At 34.9% G+C, this 16,671-nt stretch overlaps 1 long non-coding RNA gene across 1 annotated transcript; it reads left to right on the top strand.

Annotated features, from left to right (window-relative positions):
• Positions 1 to 181: 181 nt before the first annotated feature.
• On the top strand, positions 182 to 14,737 carry LOC144457027 (uncharacterized). Its single transcript, XR_013486310.1, has 3 exons — positions 182 to 366; positions 2,526 to 2,699; positions 14,570 to 14,737. It is a non-coding gene; the product is annotated as an uncharacterized LOC144457027 (long non-coding RNA).
• The last annotated feature ends 1,934 nt before the right edge of the window (positions 14,738 to 16,671 follow it).

Below are 16,671 nucleotides of genomic sequence, written 5' to 3'. Positions count from 1 at the left end.
GATGAGAGGAATCTTGTTCAGAAGCAGTTTGGTCTAAGTAGCCTCTGAGGCTGCTTCCAACTCCAACATTCTATAATTCATTAGTCAAGCACAAAATAGATATTCAAAAAATATTTCTCTAACAACTAAAAGATTGAATTAATTAAGACAATGTGTTTTTTATTCATATAGTTGTTACTTGCCCAAGCATTAATTCCTTCTCATTGGAACATGGAAGGTGGCGAATTGTGAACGGCTCCCATTATGAGTATAAAACTAAAGTAGTTTTTAGCTGTGACCCTGGTTATCATGGATTAGGCCCAGCATCTATCGAATGCCTTGCTAATGGGACTTGGAGCTGGAGAAATGAAAGACCATACTGTCAAAGTGAGTATTTACTTCTCTAGTTTTTTATTCCCCTACTGTGTGATTTTCATATGAAAAATACCAGGTGATTGAAATGCTAATTTGATGAATTGTCTTTTGTTTCCCAAAACACACAAATAACATATCAACTAGTACTATCAGATATGGGTGCTAGACCTGTGATAATCAAGATGATGATAATAATATATTTATTATTAATCTGTTATTATTCGGACCTGTAACCGTATTATCATGGGGATTTCCTGATGCCATTATTACTTCCACTGGTTGTATATCAGTATATCTCTAACTTATCTTCTCAGATAGTTGTCTTGGACACTGAGAAGCTAAATGACTTACCCATGGACACTCAGCGAATATGTGTCGGAGGAAGAACTTGAACATAAGTCCTCTGGACTCTAACACCAGGTCTCCATGCACCATATGATGATGATGATGATGATGATAATGATGATGATGATGATGATGATAAAAACAAAAAATAATAAAACCTTGCATTAAAAGAATTCTACTTCATTTTACACAAACTTTGTGTCATTTTACTTCCATGATAACATCATGAGTTAGTTGAAGTAGCTGTCACCATGCTTATTTTTACAAATAAGACAGCTGAGGCATTTAGCAGTTAGGTATTTTGCTCAAGTTCTCAAAACTGATCAATGACAATATGAGAATAGGCGGCAGGTTATATGATGCACAAGCCAGTATTCTATGCATTAGTCTATTCAAGTGGCTGGAACTGTGACAGAATTTAACTTCAGAATTATGTAGGCCATGAATTCATTGCCCAGTATTTCAGCTCTAATATTCTAAAGACTACTGAAAATAGATGAGGGTTCTAACTCATTATATCTAGCATGTAACAGTAAACTGACAGAAGTTACAATAACAAATATAGCCAAATCTCTAATACTTTGTGACAAATGAAAATTAGCTGCTTGCCCTGACAAGTAAATAAATCATTCCCTAAAAAATGAAAATATTAAAAAAAACTGAATAACAGTTTTTGAAATCTAGTATTGCACTATCTATAAAGTTTAATGACTTTCAAAAAGAATTTCCCTTAAAAGTACAAAATAGACAAAATCATAAATATTGATTTCCCTTGAAGTCCTACATAATAGCAATTATTTAGTAACTAGAAGAGGTAATACTAAAGAGTATATGAACCTACTTACTGAAATGCTTAAAGCAGACTTTGATGGAAAAACAGAAAATAGCATTGAAAATAACCTGAGCCATTTTCTCTTTTCAAATAATTGCACTAACGAGTTGCTGTATTATAACTTAGCTTGAGTTTTCTGTTTAAGTGAATATACACATTCTTCAGAACGGCAGTACCATTTTATATGGGAACCCCAAAGTAGCTCAATAAAAAGTTTTGCATTTTGGGAAATCAAACCATCTAAAAGCCCTTTCTGAGAAATCCTAAGAATGTTCCTCTGTGGTAAGTAGAGCATGGACATCTTCATTCTACAATTTAGAAAACTAATGAAAGCAGAGGTTGTGTAGGTTTATGATGATTGCACAAATTAGAAGAGTGCCATGTGTAAGAAAATACATAATGAAAACTTTTTTGTTGGTGACTAGAAATTAATATCCTGAAGTTTCTGATTTGAAATTCTCATATTTTGTTTAGCAGTTCATGATTCTTTTTGGTGCTCTGTGTTGTAAGAATATGCATAATTTGTACATTAAATAAGTGACTATGACATATGTGATGTAAAACATGAAATATATAACCATATTAAAATATATTATTAAATCATATTAACTAGTCCCCAAGTTTGAAATGTTTCTCTTGTACACCATCACCCCAGATTTTCTCTTTCTAATTGTGCTATCTAGGCTCTTTGTTGAAGTATCTTTTATTCAACAAGTACATTTTAATTTTACAAACAAATAGGCCCAGAGCATTTCAACATATTAGCCCCTTGATTTGTCCTGACCTGAAAAATAGCTCCCCCAAGGGGAAGTTTTTCAAGAAGTAAGTTGTCAACATGACTTGTTCGATTTTCTTCTGTAAAGTTGCAAGACCATTTCTGTCATGTATTACAATCTCCAACTTAAATGAGTAAGTGATACTGTGGATTGATAATATTGTTTTATAAAACTATGCATAGAATATTAATTTCTAAAATTATTCAACTTTTTTAAAGTTATTTCTTGTGGAGAACTTCCTACACCTCCAAATGGAAACAAGATTGGAACTCAAATCTCATATGGATCAACAGCTATCTTTACCTGTGATTCAGGGTACATGCTTGTTGGCTCAACTGTAAGAGAATGCCTTTCTTCTGGACTCTGGAGTGGAACTGAAACCAGATGCTTAGGTACATACTTTAATTACCCTACTTAGTTTACATATCATTATTTCTTACAAAATTAGGAAGCAAGAAAAATGAGAAAAGGCGTTTTTAAAATTTCTCTTTAAAATGCTCATGAAGTTACATTCATTGTGTATTATGATAGAGTATAACAGCACTATAGAAACTACTTGGCTAAAATATTTAATAAAATCTTTCGTGGCAGCTTTATGGACAAGATGGAGAGGTATGGGATAGATTATCATACAGTTAGATTCAGAGGTGTCTTCATGGTCATATGTGAAAAGTACTCTCTAATGGAAGCTTCTAGTGACCCCTTTTGTTTAACATTTTTAATAATGGGGAAGGGAAGGAAGAAAATTTATATTTATGTCTATATAGCATATAGATATAACATTATAATCATTTATATAGTACCTACCATGTTCCAAGCAGTGTGCTAAGCACTATACAAATATTATCTCATTTGATCCTCACAACAACCCTGCAAGGTAAGTGTTGTTATTATTCCCTCTGGCTCTTTCTTCCTCAAAAAAAAAAAAGGAAATTAAACTGTATTTATTTTAGTATAATTTGCATATATACTTCTTCATGTGCATATTGTTTCCTTCCCCTGATAGAATGTAATCTTTTTGAGGGCAGGGACTGTTTCATTTATGTCTTTTATCAAAACTTTAGGAGCGTGTAGTGACCAATTTCTTGTACTTGTACCAGAACACCACAGCAGATAATGAAGTAGGGGAGGTGTTGAGCCCACAAGAAGTGTCACATTGGGACTGTCAAATTGATGGGATATTTGAATTTTCCATCAACAAAACTAACAATGCCCCTGGAAAATCAAGGTCTAATAATAGCAATATCTACATCTGTAGTGGAGGATAAACTAGACATACCTAAGAGGGGCAGCCTCTAGACTCTCCAAGGGCCCTCTCTCTTGGAGCCCAGAAGAGAATTATAAGACAGAAGAATTTCATAAGGACTTCAGAAATGGAGCCATGACATACCCTCCTTTCAATCAGGAGCTATAAGATATCTCTTTGACAAATGTGTTCCCTAAGCTTGAACACATTTTTTGTTGGACTCTGTACGCACTCATGTGAGAATTTATCTCTGATTTTATGGATCTCAGATTCTGTCAAAGTTTTTTTGTACCAATTATTTTTATTATGTAATTTCAACACATATCCCATCATAAAAGATAAATAATAAAGCTGGCAGGTAATAAATGATGAATGTCTTCTTTGGGCCTTATGAATGACAGCATTAGAAAACCACCCCCATCTTCCCTATGTTAGCCCTAGAAAAAGAAAAAAGTAGCCAGCCAATGTCTAGGTAATCAGCCTTATAATGCAAGTAGGAGTTGGGAAAAGTAGCCCAATGGGGGTGCTATATAGATTAGCAAAGGCATTATTTAGTAGGAGAATCTTCATAGTATGGCACCAAGATGTTGAGGGATGTTGAGATTAGATAGAGATAACATATAACATACATATATGCATGCTTATATTTATGCATTGTGCTTATATACATATGTGTACATATATACATATGTGTAGGTACACACATAAATGCTAAAAGAAGTAGGGATAAAGAATATTTAGTCTGGATAAGAAAAGATATAAGAATATAGGTATCTTTTAAGTATTTGAATAGCTATTGCAGTGGAAGATGAATTAGACTTCCTTTTGGTTCCAGAAGGCAGAAATACAATCAATGAGTTGAAAATATTAAGAGACAGATTTTAACTCAATCTGTCAAAAAGTAGAATGAGCCATATCAAGAGAAATCATATATCTTCTTACCAGAGTTCCTCAGGCAAAGACTGGATGAACAATTTTCTTTGTTGCAGAGGGGATTTTTGTTCAAGTATGGGCTGAAAAGATAGCCTCTGAAAGCCCTTCTAACTCTGAGATTCTGTGAATCTTTGATTCTGTGATTTGGATTCAAAAGATCTGGACTTGAGTCCTAACCTGATACATGTCAGTGTGAAAATCCCTGAAATTTACTGAATTTTAGGTTTCTCATCTATAAAATTAGGATAATACTTCCATTACCTATCTCAATGGGGTGTTGTGGGAGAGGGACTTTGTGTAGTACAAAGCACAATCTGTGTTAGCTGCTACTACTACTACTGCTACTACTATTATTATTATTATTATTATTATTATTATCATAAAGTAAGGAAATTCAGGGTGCCCCAAAAGTCTTAAAACAGGTATTTCAAACTTCACTAAGACTTTGGGATACATTGTATGTATCAAATAGCACACAATAGAAAAAGCTCTTAAGGCTGAAATTAATCAACTAGCAGTCTTTATGAGAAATTTGACATTAACCTCATGTAAACTCATGTAAAATGAGGGATGAGGCCAGGTGATTGCTTAGTTACTTTCTAACTCTACATTCTATCATCTTAGAGTACCATTTTCCTTCAGGTATGGTGAATAGAACCATGGGGAAAATTCATTGAAAGTTAGAATAACATGTAAATATATGATTGGACTAACATTAACCATATTCAGCTCATGCAAAATATATATCAACTGACTATTGACTAAATGTTCAATGAATGCATTATTGCTCCAGCATTTTAACTTTAATTTGTGTTATGTTTTGTGTTTTTTTTTACTCTGGATTGTGTAATTCTACAGTATGATTTGGATTTGTTTTTTAGGCTTTGATGTAAAAATAAAACAGTCATATTGATAGTATGAGTGTAAGTGAATGAAGAAGAAGAGTAACATATGTCAGTATCTTTCTCTTAAGAAACTTTTGGACATCTTGAAATTTCCAGAGTTTTAATTTCATATTAATATAATTAGTCATTTTTTTCTTGAATGATCTATAGTTTCTTTGGTGTGAGCACTCCTTTCAGCAACACAGTCTGCAACATCTTAGTACATTAGAAGGTACCATTGAGTTGCTAGAATAAAAAAAAAAAGAAACTTATGATCGTGATGAGTTTCTTCAAATACAGATAAGGCAGTAAGAGGACAAGAGATATATAATCTATCACGGATCTCTTACTGAACACCTTTCTTACTGCTTAGTAGCTTATTCACTAGCATCCCCTTGCAAAAAGTGAAGTTAAATTACATTCTACAAGGAAGCATGAGAATCAGACTATAGCAGAAAATTTATTTATATTTAACTATATTTACATCCAAATCTTTACAGTACCATTTGTGAAATAGAATTTTGGTAGATTTTTTTTTAAACTTTAAGTTCTTTTAAAATATATTATAAAGACTCCTCACTAGTAAAGTGGTGAAGATATTTATCTACTTATACTCTTTTTGTTAGTATTAAAAGAATGCCATGATTTATGTTTCATCTTCTTTTCAAATATGCTTTGTTAATTCTCTTAATATTAAAATGCTGTCATGATTTATGGTTCATTTTTCTCCAAAGAAAGGGTTTAAGGATATGAATACATGTAGAATTAAATACTAAGGACATTTTCTGCAGTAATTTCTAACTTGCCTGTGTAGGAAAGAGTTTTTATCTTTCCCTTAACAAACCTAATAAAAATACTACAAAGAAAACAGAGTACTGTTAAATGTTCCCAATTTAGCTCTATGTGCTAATTAGGTTTATACTTGATAAAAAAGAAATTAATGACAAAATGCCTATATTTCAGTATTTTAAGACACATTTTTGCCTGCAGGAAGATAGGAAATGCCTAATGATAAGCTTGAAAATATTCACATATTATACAATCTTTATTCGTAAGTTAAAAGAGTATAGCCAGAAGCCTTTAGTTTAAATCCCAGTTTTTCTGAGGCAGATTTGCTAATTGGCATACTTTAGAATCCAGTAATACAATTTTATTAGGCAAAGTGTGAAAAGAATTATAGAAAGTTGTCAAAAATAGTAAATGGGAATGTAGAAGAAATGGGAATGTGAAACTTTTTCAGTATGTGTTACTGAGTCAAGAGGATTAATGTTATCTGACAACCTAGTTGGTTTGCTTGTATGGGTTTTATCAGTTGAACAATGACCATCAGTATCCGTGATTGACCCACATAGTTCTCACAAAGTCAGTCAGTCCATCAGTAAACATCTATTAAGTGCTTAGATAGAAAGACAAAAGTAAAAAAAAATGCCTACTCTCAAGAAGCTTACATTCTATTTTAGGGAAAATATATATAAGTATATGTACAAGAAAAGATCATTTTGGGGGGAGAGGTATTAGCAGCTTTGGTGATACAATACTTCTTAGCTCTTTAGAATATTCTACATCCAAAAGATGCAGCAATCAGTACTATGATCTTCTCTAGATCTGTGCAAAAATTTCTTTTCTGGATGTTTTTGGCTTAAATATGGCCTCAAAACCAGTGATCATGTATGAAGGAGATTTGGTTCAGGCTCAACCCTGGGTCTTTTTTCACCCTGGATTCAAGTACTGGACATACTCAAATGGTGAAAGTAGGCCAGGGGCCCCATCCTATATATACATTCAAACAACTCCTTGGTAATACAAAAATAAAAGAATTTAAAATTTTCCAGCACTTAAAAAATATATTACTCAAGCACAAATCTGCTAATATTTGTATAAATTAAGAATATGAGTTTGTACCTTAAGAGAATTTAAATGATTAAGCGGTTTTTAAAATTTCAAATTCTATATTATCTAAATATGATCAATGTGACATGTATGTATACATACATACACACGTGTGTACATATACACGTATTCAGATTGATTGATTGATTTAAAATTCTGGCAGATTACCCAAATATACACATACTTCAAAAAAAATTATGTTGTTTCTCTGTAAGTTATAAAGACATAAGTAAGGGGCGTAGGTAACCATCTTTTTGACCTATTTTCAGAGGTCTCTCTGGGAGCCAAAATATCTTCACTTCTTTTCAGCCCATGGGAATAGGGGAGCAAGGAAGAGAAGGTTTTTATCTAAGGGTGGTATTGTATAGATTAAGGAATGAAAAAAATACTCTTCTCTATGATTTCACACTCCTTTTTCTGTATATTCTGGGTTACAATCTGATAGTCACAATGATTTTATACTATTTTCATAAAGGGAGAAGAAAAATTCTCTTTTCAGGGGAAAATCTATAACAAATATTAGATAGCAATTCAAAGTAATCAAAAAGGAAAGCATAGTGAATAACCTGTATATATCTAAAAGAATTACAGGTATCATGTTTTTCTTCATAACTCCCTTAGTGGTGTATTTTCTGTTATCAAATGCTAGTTTACTCAATGTAATATCAGTTTAGGGGCAACTAGGTGGTGCAGTGGATAAAGCACTGCTCTCGGAGTCAGGAAGACCTGAATTCAAATCCAGCCTCAAATACTTGACACTTACTAGCAGTGTGACTCAGGGCAAGTCACTTAACCCCTGTTGCCTTAACCCCTCCCCCCCAAAAAATGTAATCTCATTTTAGTAAGTAGTCATAAATTTAGCTTGAGTAGTCATAAATTTGGAAAAGCAGAGAGCTAGATTGAGCAACAGGTTTGGAAAGAAAACATGAAACAGAAAAGTCAGTATTTTTTTGTAAAGGTACAAAATAGGCCCCCCAGAAAAACCATTGAGATAAACTGAAATGTAAAAATTGTGAAATGAATTATGTCAGTCAGTCACCAAGTATTCATAATTCTATGCAAGGCTACCCTGGGGGGGGGGGCGCAAAAAAATGCAAGAAAATAAGCTCCTGTCCTTAAGGAGGTCACATTCCAATGGGGTAGACAACAAGCAAATAACTATACATATACAAGGTACATACAATGTAAATGGAAGTTAATGCAGAGGCAAGGCACTAGCAGGTGGGAAGGGGGAGACAAAAAAAAAGAGGATTGTAGAATGTGAGATATCAGCTGAAACTTGAAGGAATCAGGGAGGCACATCCATTCCATTCATAAAATCATAAAATCATTGCATTATGAGTTGGAAAAGATCTCAGTAGTCATCAGGAATTCACCAGTACAATATACATGATCATCCAGCCTTTGATTGAAGACCTGCGGTCACGAGCAATCCGTAACTTCCTCCAGAAGCATCTTATTCTACCTTTTGACAATCTCTAAATTCAGTACTTTTAAAATGAATACCTACAATGACAAAGAGTATATCTAAGTGTGCATAGGTTCCCAAAGTGGGTGATACCGCCCCCTCAGGGGAGCTGGAACGATGGGGAGGGGGCTGCGTAGCAGCCTCAGGTACAATTTCGGGATGTTGAATAAAAATAAGGGTTAACCTAACCTAACCCCAACAGGACATGAGTAATTTTTTTCAAAGAGGGCAGTAGGCCAAATAAATTTGGGAACCTCTGGATAGAGGAATGCAAAAATAAGTAACACCCAGGCCTTGGTCTCATGAAACTAAGTAGCTAGGGCTTGATGCAATAAATACATAAATAGCCATGTGTTGTAAGAGAGGAGCAAAGATCTGTGAGTGTTCAAAGGAATTATCACAATCTGTTGACGATTCAGGGCAGGCTTCATGAAAAAGATGACATTTCAGTTGGATCTTGAAGAATTTTGACATGAGAAGAGGATATTTCAAGTACAGGGTATAACAGGAGACAAAGGAAAGACACTATAAATGTTTAGGGAACTATGAATAATAAGATGGGGCAGATCAAGTCTACAGAAATAATAGCTGTCACCTATATAAGATTTGGAACACATTCTAATTTGCTTTAAAAAACAAAACAAAAAATCAAAAACACTGGCTATCATAGATTAAGAAGAACATTGGTAAGCTGAAGAATATTCAGAAAAGAGTGACCAGAATGAGGAAGCATTTTGAGCTTAGGATATATGAGGATCAATTCACTGTGTTATTAAGCCCAGGATATACAAGTAAAAGCAAAAATAAAGACAGTCCCTGACTTCAAGGAGCTTATATTCTAATCAGGGAAGAAAATACACAAAAGGGAGTTGAAACAGGGGTTGGGGTGAGGAATGAAAGTACCCAGCTCTGAAACATGGCTTTGAGGTCTAAAGAAAATCAGGGCTGGTAGAGAAATAAAGGCAGGCCAGTCCGGCCCCTCCACAGAGGGGAGGCTCCAGGAGGATCTCACTAATGGAAGAAGTAGGGAGGAGGAGGTAGGAATTATGGAGACATATTCCATAATGAGTAAAGCTACAGGGGTGGTAGGTTCTTGACAAATGATTGTTTGATTGACTGACCATAAAGGAGTTCAACTTCTAGAAATTTCTGGAGTTCGAATCCTGTTTTTATTTTAAAGTCTAATTTGAAAATGAGTTCCATTTTAGCAATTTGAATTTGAAATACCTATGACATATCCAGTTAAAAATGTGCAAATGACAGTTGGAGATTCAGGGTCTGAGACTCAGGAGAGAGATTATCCATAGCACTAGATATATAATTATGGGAATCATGTGCATAGAGAGAGTAACTGGATCCGTGGGAATTGATGAGTTCACCAAATGAGATAACAGAGAGAAAAAAAAAATCGGAGGCCCAGGACAGAGCCTCAGAGAATACATATGGTTAGTGGAAATGACATGGATGAATAACCAATCAACAAACATATATTAAGCACCTGTTTGTGCCAGGCACCATACTAAGTTCTAGGGATACAAGAAGTATCAAAAGACAGTCCCTGCCCTCTAGGAACTCACAATCCAATGTGGGTGACAACATGCAAAGGAAAAAAAATATATATATATATATATACACACACACACACACACACATATATATATGTATGTATAAAGCATACTATATGTAGAATAGGAAATAATTAGCAGAGGGAAGGTACTAGCCTGAAGAAGGGTTGGGAAAGGCTTCCAATAAAAGATAGAATTTTAGTTGGGACTTAAACCAAGGAAGTCCACAGGCAGAGTTGAAGAGGAAGAGAATTTCAGGCATGGGGGACAGCTGGAGAAATTCTCAGAAGTAAGAGATAATGTATCTTGTTTATGGAACAGCCAGGAGGCCAATATAACTGGATCAAAAAGTATGTGGTGGAGAATAAGGTATAAGAAGACTGGAAAGTTAAGAAGGGCTAAGGTTATGAAAGGCTTTGGATGTCAAAAAAGCATTTTGTATTTGATCCTAGAGGTGACAGGAAGCCACTGGAGTTCGTTGATTTGGGGGAGGGAGGTTGACGTGGTCAGACCTGTGCTTTAAGAAAATCACTTCTGTGCCTGAATGAGGGATGGATTTGAATGGAGAGAGACTTGAAACAGGTAGCCCCACGAGTAGATCTACAGGTTATTGCAGTAGCCCAAGTGAGGTAATGAGGGCTTGCACTGGAGTGGTGACAGTGTCAGAGGAGAGAAGCAGGCATAAATTGAAGAGATGAAATCAACAAGCCTTGGTAACAACTTGAATTTGGAGGTGTGGAATGGGAAGAAAGGATAGTGAGGAGTTGAGGATAACTCCCACATTGTGAGCCTAAGGGACAGGGAAGATAATGTTGCTTTGTGTTGCTTTCTACAATAATAAAGAAGTTAAGGAAGAGGGAAGGTTTAGGGTGAGAGATGATAATTTCCATTTTTGACATGTTTGGTTTAAGATATCTACTGGACATCTAGTTTGAGATATTTGAAAGGCAGCTGGAAATGTAAGATTGGAGGTCTTGGGACTGGATAGGAAGATCTGGGAACCTTCTGCATAGAGATGGTAACTTAATCCATGGTTGGTGTTGAAGTTACCAGATGAAGTAGCGTAGAGAGAAAATAGAAGAAGCCCTAGGACAGAACTCTGAAGTTATGGTTATGTTTCGAAGGCATGTTTTGGATGAGGATTCAACAAATGAGACTGAGGAGAGGTCAGATAGGTTGAAGGAGATCCAGTGTTTCAAAATCTAGAGAGAAGAGAGTATCCAGGAGAAGAGGATGATCAGCAGTGTCAAAGGCTGCAGAGAGGACCAAGAGAACAAGGACACAGAAAAGGCCATGGGATTTGGCAACCAAGAGATCATTGGTAACCTTGGAGAGAACAGTTTTGGCAAAATGATAAAGTCAGCAGCAGGATTGTATGGAGTTAAGAAGAAAGGGAGAGAAGTGGAGATATCGATTGTAGATGACCTTTTTGAGGAGTTTACCTACAAATGGCAGAAGAGATATAGGATGATAGTGAGGAAAGGATCAAGTCACGTTTTTTTCAGGCTGGGGAATACATGGACAGTAGAAAGGGGGAGATTAAGAATAAGCGTTAGAATGAATATGACAGAGAAGACAATCTGTTGGAGAAATGGGAATGGAATGAGATCCTTTGAACATCCGAAAATGAGACTGAAAAGAAGCAATCAGGCAGAAAGGAAAATCAGCAGAGAGCAATGTAATGAAAAGCTAGAGGGAGGATCCAGGAGGAGCAATCTACTAGTCTCAAAGGCTGCAGAGATATCAAGAGTAATGAGGATTGAGATAAGACTGTTATATTTGTCAATTAAGAGATCTCTGGTAACTTTTGGAAGAGTAGTTTCATTGAAAAGGGAAAGACTCAGTAGAGGTAGAGAGGTTCAAGATAAGGAAGAGAATGATAAGGGGATAATCTCTAGGAAAAGGCTAGAAGCAATGAAATCAAGATATGTGAAGAATAAGGAGATCATCAGAGATGAGTAAAGGAGAGGAAGTATTTGAGGAACACATCTGAATGATTTGAAATGAAGAAGAGGGGAAGGAATAAGCTCTTGGGAAGTGGCTGCAATTTTTTGATGAAGTATTAGGTCCTAAGTAGAGAGGACCTGAAGAGAAATAAGAAGGCTTGGAATGGCTGCTGTGCAGAAAGGGATAACAAATCCGTTAGGGAATGGTGTAATGATTGTCTTGCTGCAGTGAGACCCAGGTAAGATTAGAAAATTTAAATTCTTAGCAGACCTAGCGAAGATGATTTTTGTGATTTTTTTTCACCCTCCAATCAACATCACATGAATAGAAGTGAAGGAGGTTAGAAGTAATCCAATGTTAAAAGCACTTTATTCTAACATATACTTATTCATTAATAAGATTTATAACAATCAATGCATGCAATCTAACTTTGTTGACTTATTCAACGAAACAAACATCAATTCCTCCAGAAAGAAACACCAACGTGACTTCTAAATGTTCTGGTAAGCAAGTATTTTACCAGTGCTCCTGCTAGGGTTCTCTCTTAGCCTAAGTGAAGGCTGTGCGTCTCCCTTTGAGGTGGCATTCTTGCAAGTCTCCATCAGTTGACACTGCCCTCCAGTAAACAATGGATGCTTCAATCTTGAAGTGTGGGGAATGTAGGAATCTATTCTGACCACTCAGAAGCAGACTGATGGCTGAGGTCACTAATGATTTTTATGGTTCTGGTTAAGCCATTTACAAATTACATTTAAATTCTGATTGGTGATCAATTACCTAAGCTTGTATGAAAGGAAACTTTAAATCAAAACTAATGTCATTAGCAAATGTTTATCAGTTGTTTACCAGATTTAGGACACACACAGTCACCAATAGTTATCAGGTTTTGAGTACATTACACATCAAACTATAGTGTTCAAGTGCTTATATTACAGAAAAACAAAAACAAACAAAAAAACTTACATAATAATTACATGGTCACAGAATGGAAGCTTAAAGTGGAATTGCTCCTGTTGACCTAACACGCTTTGCTACAATATACATGCTTTATCAACAATAGAAGAGGAGCAAGGGATTTTAATCTAGAAGATAATGATTGGATTGATTCACCAATGGTTCCATATAGGGAAGGAAAAAGAATATATCCAGTGCAGGGAAGTTAGCCTGAGAAAGAACTGAGTTTTAGAGGAATTGAAGGTCATTTTGACAATAAAGGATGGAGGTAAGTATCGTAAAGCTTAGGCAAAGATGGAAAGATTAAAGATTTGTGATCATAAAATAAAATTTCAGAGTTCTTGAACCAGGAAGTAGAAACTTGTGAGCTATAGCAAGATCAAAGTTATAATAATCTCTCTGTGTAGCTGAAATGTAGTGGAGGAATTTGCCATGTGAATTGATTAAAATGAAGAGGGGAAAAATTAGTGTATTTGAAGGATACTTAATAAATATGTTATAGGCCCCTGGTGTGAAGACAGGAGTTGCAGGGTGGGAATGAACCTTGTTAAAGAAGGAAGGAGAATGCTGTGGGAGTCTGCATATGAAAGCCACTAACCACCAAGGTCTGGAGTAGATAATAAATTCTGCTTGCCCTTTCAGTGGTGCTTTCTGCTCAATTAACATATTTCCTTTCATCACTGAGACCTAGCTCTCTCCTGATAATAGTACTTTCCTCTTGTTCTCCTAATCACTGGTTGAGGTGAGGGAGTCAGAATTCTCCCTATTCCTTATTGATACTTTCAGATTATCTTTTCCACTATCAAAGCAAAATTGATTTCTCTTTCTACAGAAAGCAGGCAATAATGCACAGGATCTGTAAATAAATGTTATTTTTTGCATTGCTTATACATTCCATTTATTTTCTGAACCTGTGCATTATTGTCTGCCTTCTGTAGAAAGAGAAATCAGTTTTGCTTTGTGTCAAGTTTTGATCCACATTTCTACTCCATATTATTGTTGGGTATTTCTCATAGCAAGATAAATACTATTCTGATTATTTCTCTATTATCAAAATGTAATATAAAATATAGTAAATTTGCCTGCAAGTCATCCAGTGTTCTTACACAGAAAATATCAGAAAGATAAGGTAAATTCCTTTGTAAATTATTTTAAAATTAGATATAGATTCTATTCAATAATGTTTTATTATGTACCTACTGTATTACAGGTACAAGTATTAGGTGCTGATAATACAAAGACAGAAATGAAGCATTCTTTGTCTTCGAGGAGCTTTTAAATATACATTTCAAGAATAGGAAATTAAGCCATGTAATAAGGTGTCAAAATGACAACTAACTTTTTTCTCCCTCAATTTATGTAAACATTATTTCAGCGGGTCATTGTGGGATTCCAGAGCTCATTGTGAATGGACAAGTCATTGGAGAAAATTATGGGTACAGAGACACAGTTGTTTATCAGTGTAATCCTGGTTTTCGATTGATTGGTTCTTCTGTACGGATCTGCCAACAGGATCACAATTGGTCTGGTCAGCTGCCATCCTGTGTGCGTAAGTAAGCATGGCAAAAAACAATAGGGGAATTCTGTTCTCATGTTAATTATAATTATTGTCTTCTTAGGAAAGGTAAAAACATTTCTGTTTTAAATATGGAAACATAAATCATAAAATCCCCTTAAATGTCTTTGGGTTTCTTCATCTGTCAAATAATTGCTTTGAAATATTTAGTACATTTATCATATTTTTATGGACGTAATTAAGTGACTCCCAAGATCAGACAACTAGGGTTTAAGATAGGATTTGAATCTAGGCCTTCCTAATTCTAGGTCTGGCATGTTTTCCACTGTACTACATTACATAGAAATAGTAGGGGATTAGAGTAGAAAGACAGGCTCGTTCTATTTTGTGGAAAGTCTTAATCAAAATGCCAGAATGGTATACTCAGACTTTATTTGAGAACAGCTTTACCTTGTAGTGCCTCAGGCAACTATCTAAGACTCTAAGTTACAGAGAATTTGTGGATCTTTATTGACAGAGCACGTTTCCTCACCTGGCAGTCCAACTTCAATGAAATCATAGGCCCAGGCTAAAAAAAAGACAAGAAATAAACATTTTCATTAAATTGTCTTTGGGGTATTAAATAGTATTGCAAACCAATAACCAACATTACTATCTTTGGGGCTTTTTTGTTGTTGTTTTGTTCTTTTAAATGCTCTCAGCTGTTAGCTGTGGTCACCCTGGTAGTCCAATTTATGGAAGAACAAGTGGAAATGGATTCAACTTCAATGATGTTGTAACATTCTCATGCAATATTGGGTATATCATGCAAGGCCCAACAAAAGCCCAATGCCAGGCCAACAGACAATGGAGCCATCCACCACCAGTATGTAAAGGTAAGCCTTTTGATTGAAGCATGTGTTAGTCCCCATTTGAAAAAAAAAAGTGTTTCCAATTCTAAACATATTTTAAAGAAGACGGCATGATTAATAATATCTTGTTTGATATGTTTGATATGTACGTAATCATTATAATTGAGGTAACTTTGGTAAACTAATACTTTAATAGAAAATGCTCATTATATTAATTGCTTCATTCAGTGTTCATTTTAGTAACTATACTAGCTATTAAAAATAAATCTCAAAGAGTGATTTTTTTTCCTCTTCAGCAGTGATTTGCTTTTTATTCTTATTGTCGCTTAATTTAAGGGGGGGAAAGAGACAAACAGTCAGTGCCCCTTCAATATCTATTTAACTTTATTACCTTGTACTTAGACTATATTTGTACATGAAAAGTATGAAAATTTCAAGAAACTATTTTGGGAAGATGTGGAAAAACCTAAATGTACAATGCATCTAATTTACACACATAACACACACATAAGAAATTGATTTTAAAAATTATTTGGTTACCTATCTGTTATTTATTTCATCTTTAAAAAACCTACAGATACTCACAGAAAACCATACAATGCTATTTGAAGTTTCCCTCATTTAGCCACAGAATCATCAAGTCAATATTTATTTCAAAATCTGTTTGTAAATATGATGGTCATTACTTTATAATTTATTGATGGATAGAGAGGCAATGAGTAGAGAGTAGAGAGTCCCCAGGTAATGAAGACTTCATTTCAAATACAGTCTCTATCACAGACTGACAGTGTGACTCTGAGGAGGACTAATTTCTTAGTGTTCCAGTCAGTTCTCTAAGACTATAGGAATTGCATATCTGTATTGGTATTCATTCATTCATTCAGTAATCATTTATTAAGCACCTAAGATCTTCCAGTCACTGTGTGAAGCACTGGGAATACAAAAAGAGGTAAAAGACAGTCCCTGCACTCAAGGAGCTTACAATCTAATAGGGAAGACAACATGCAAACAAATATGTACAAAGTAAGCTATGTACAGGATGAATGGAAAATGATTAAAAGAGTGAAAACACACTTTTAGAAGGGATTGGAGAAGACTTCCTATAAAAGA

This window comes from Phascolarctos cinereus, unplaced genomic scaffold (assembly GCF_003287225.1).
Source record: "Phascolarctos cinereus isolate Bilbo 61053 unplaced genomic scaffold, phaCin_HiC Scaffold_4;HRSCAF=312, whole genome shotgun sequence".
Lineage (NCBI taxonomy): Eukaryota > Metazoa > Chordata > Mammalia > Diprotodontia > Phascolarctidae > Phascolarctos > Phascolarctos cinereus.
This window is presented reverse-complemented; position numbering and strand designations above follow the sequence as displayed.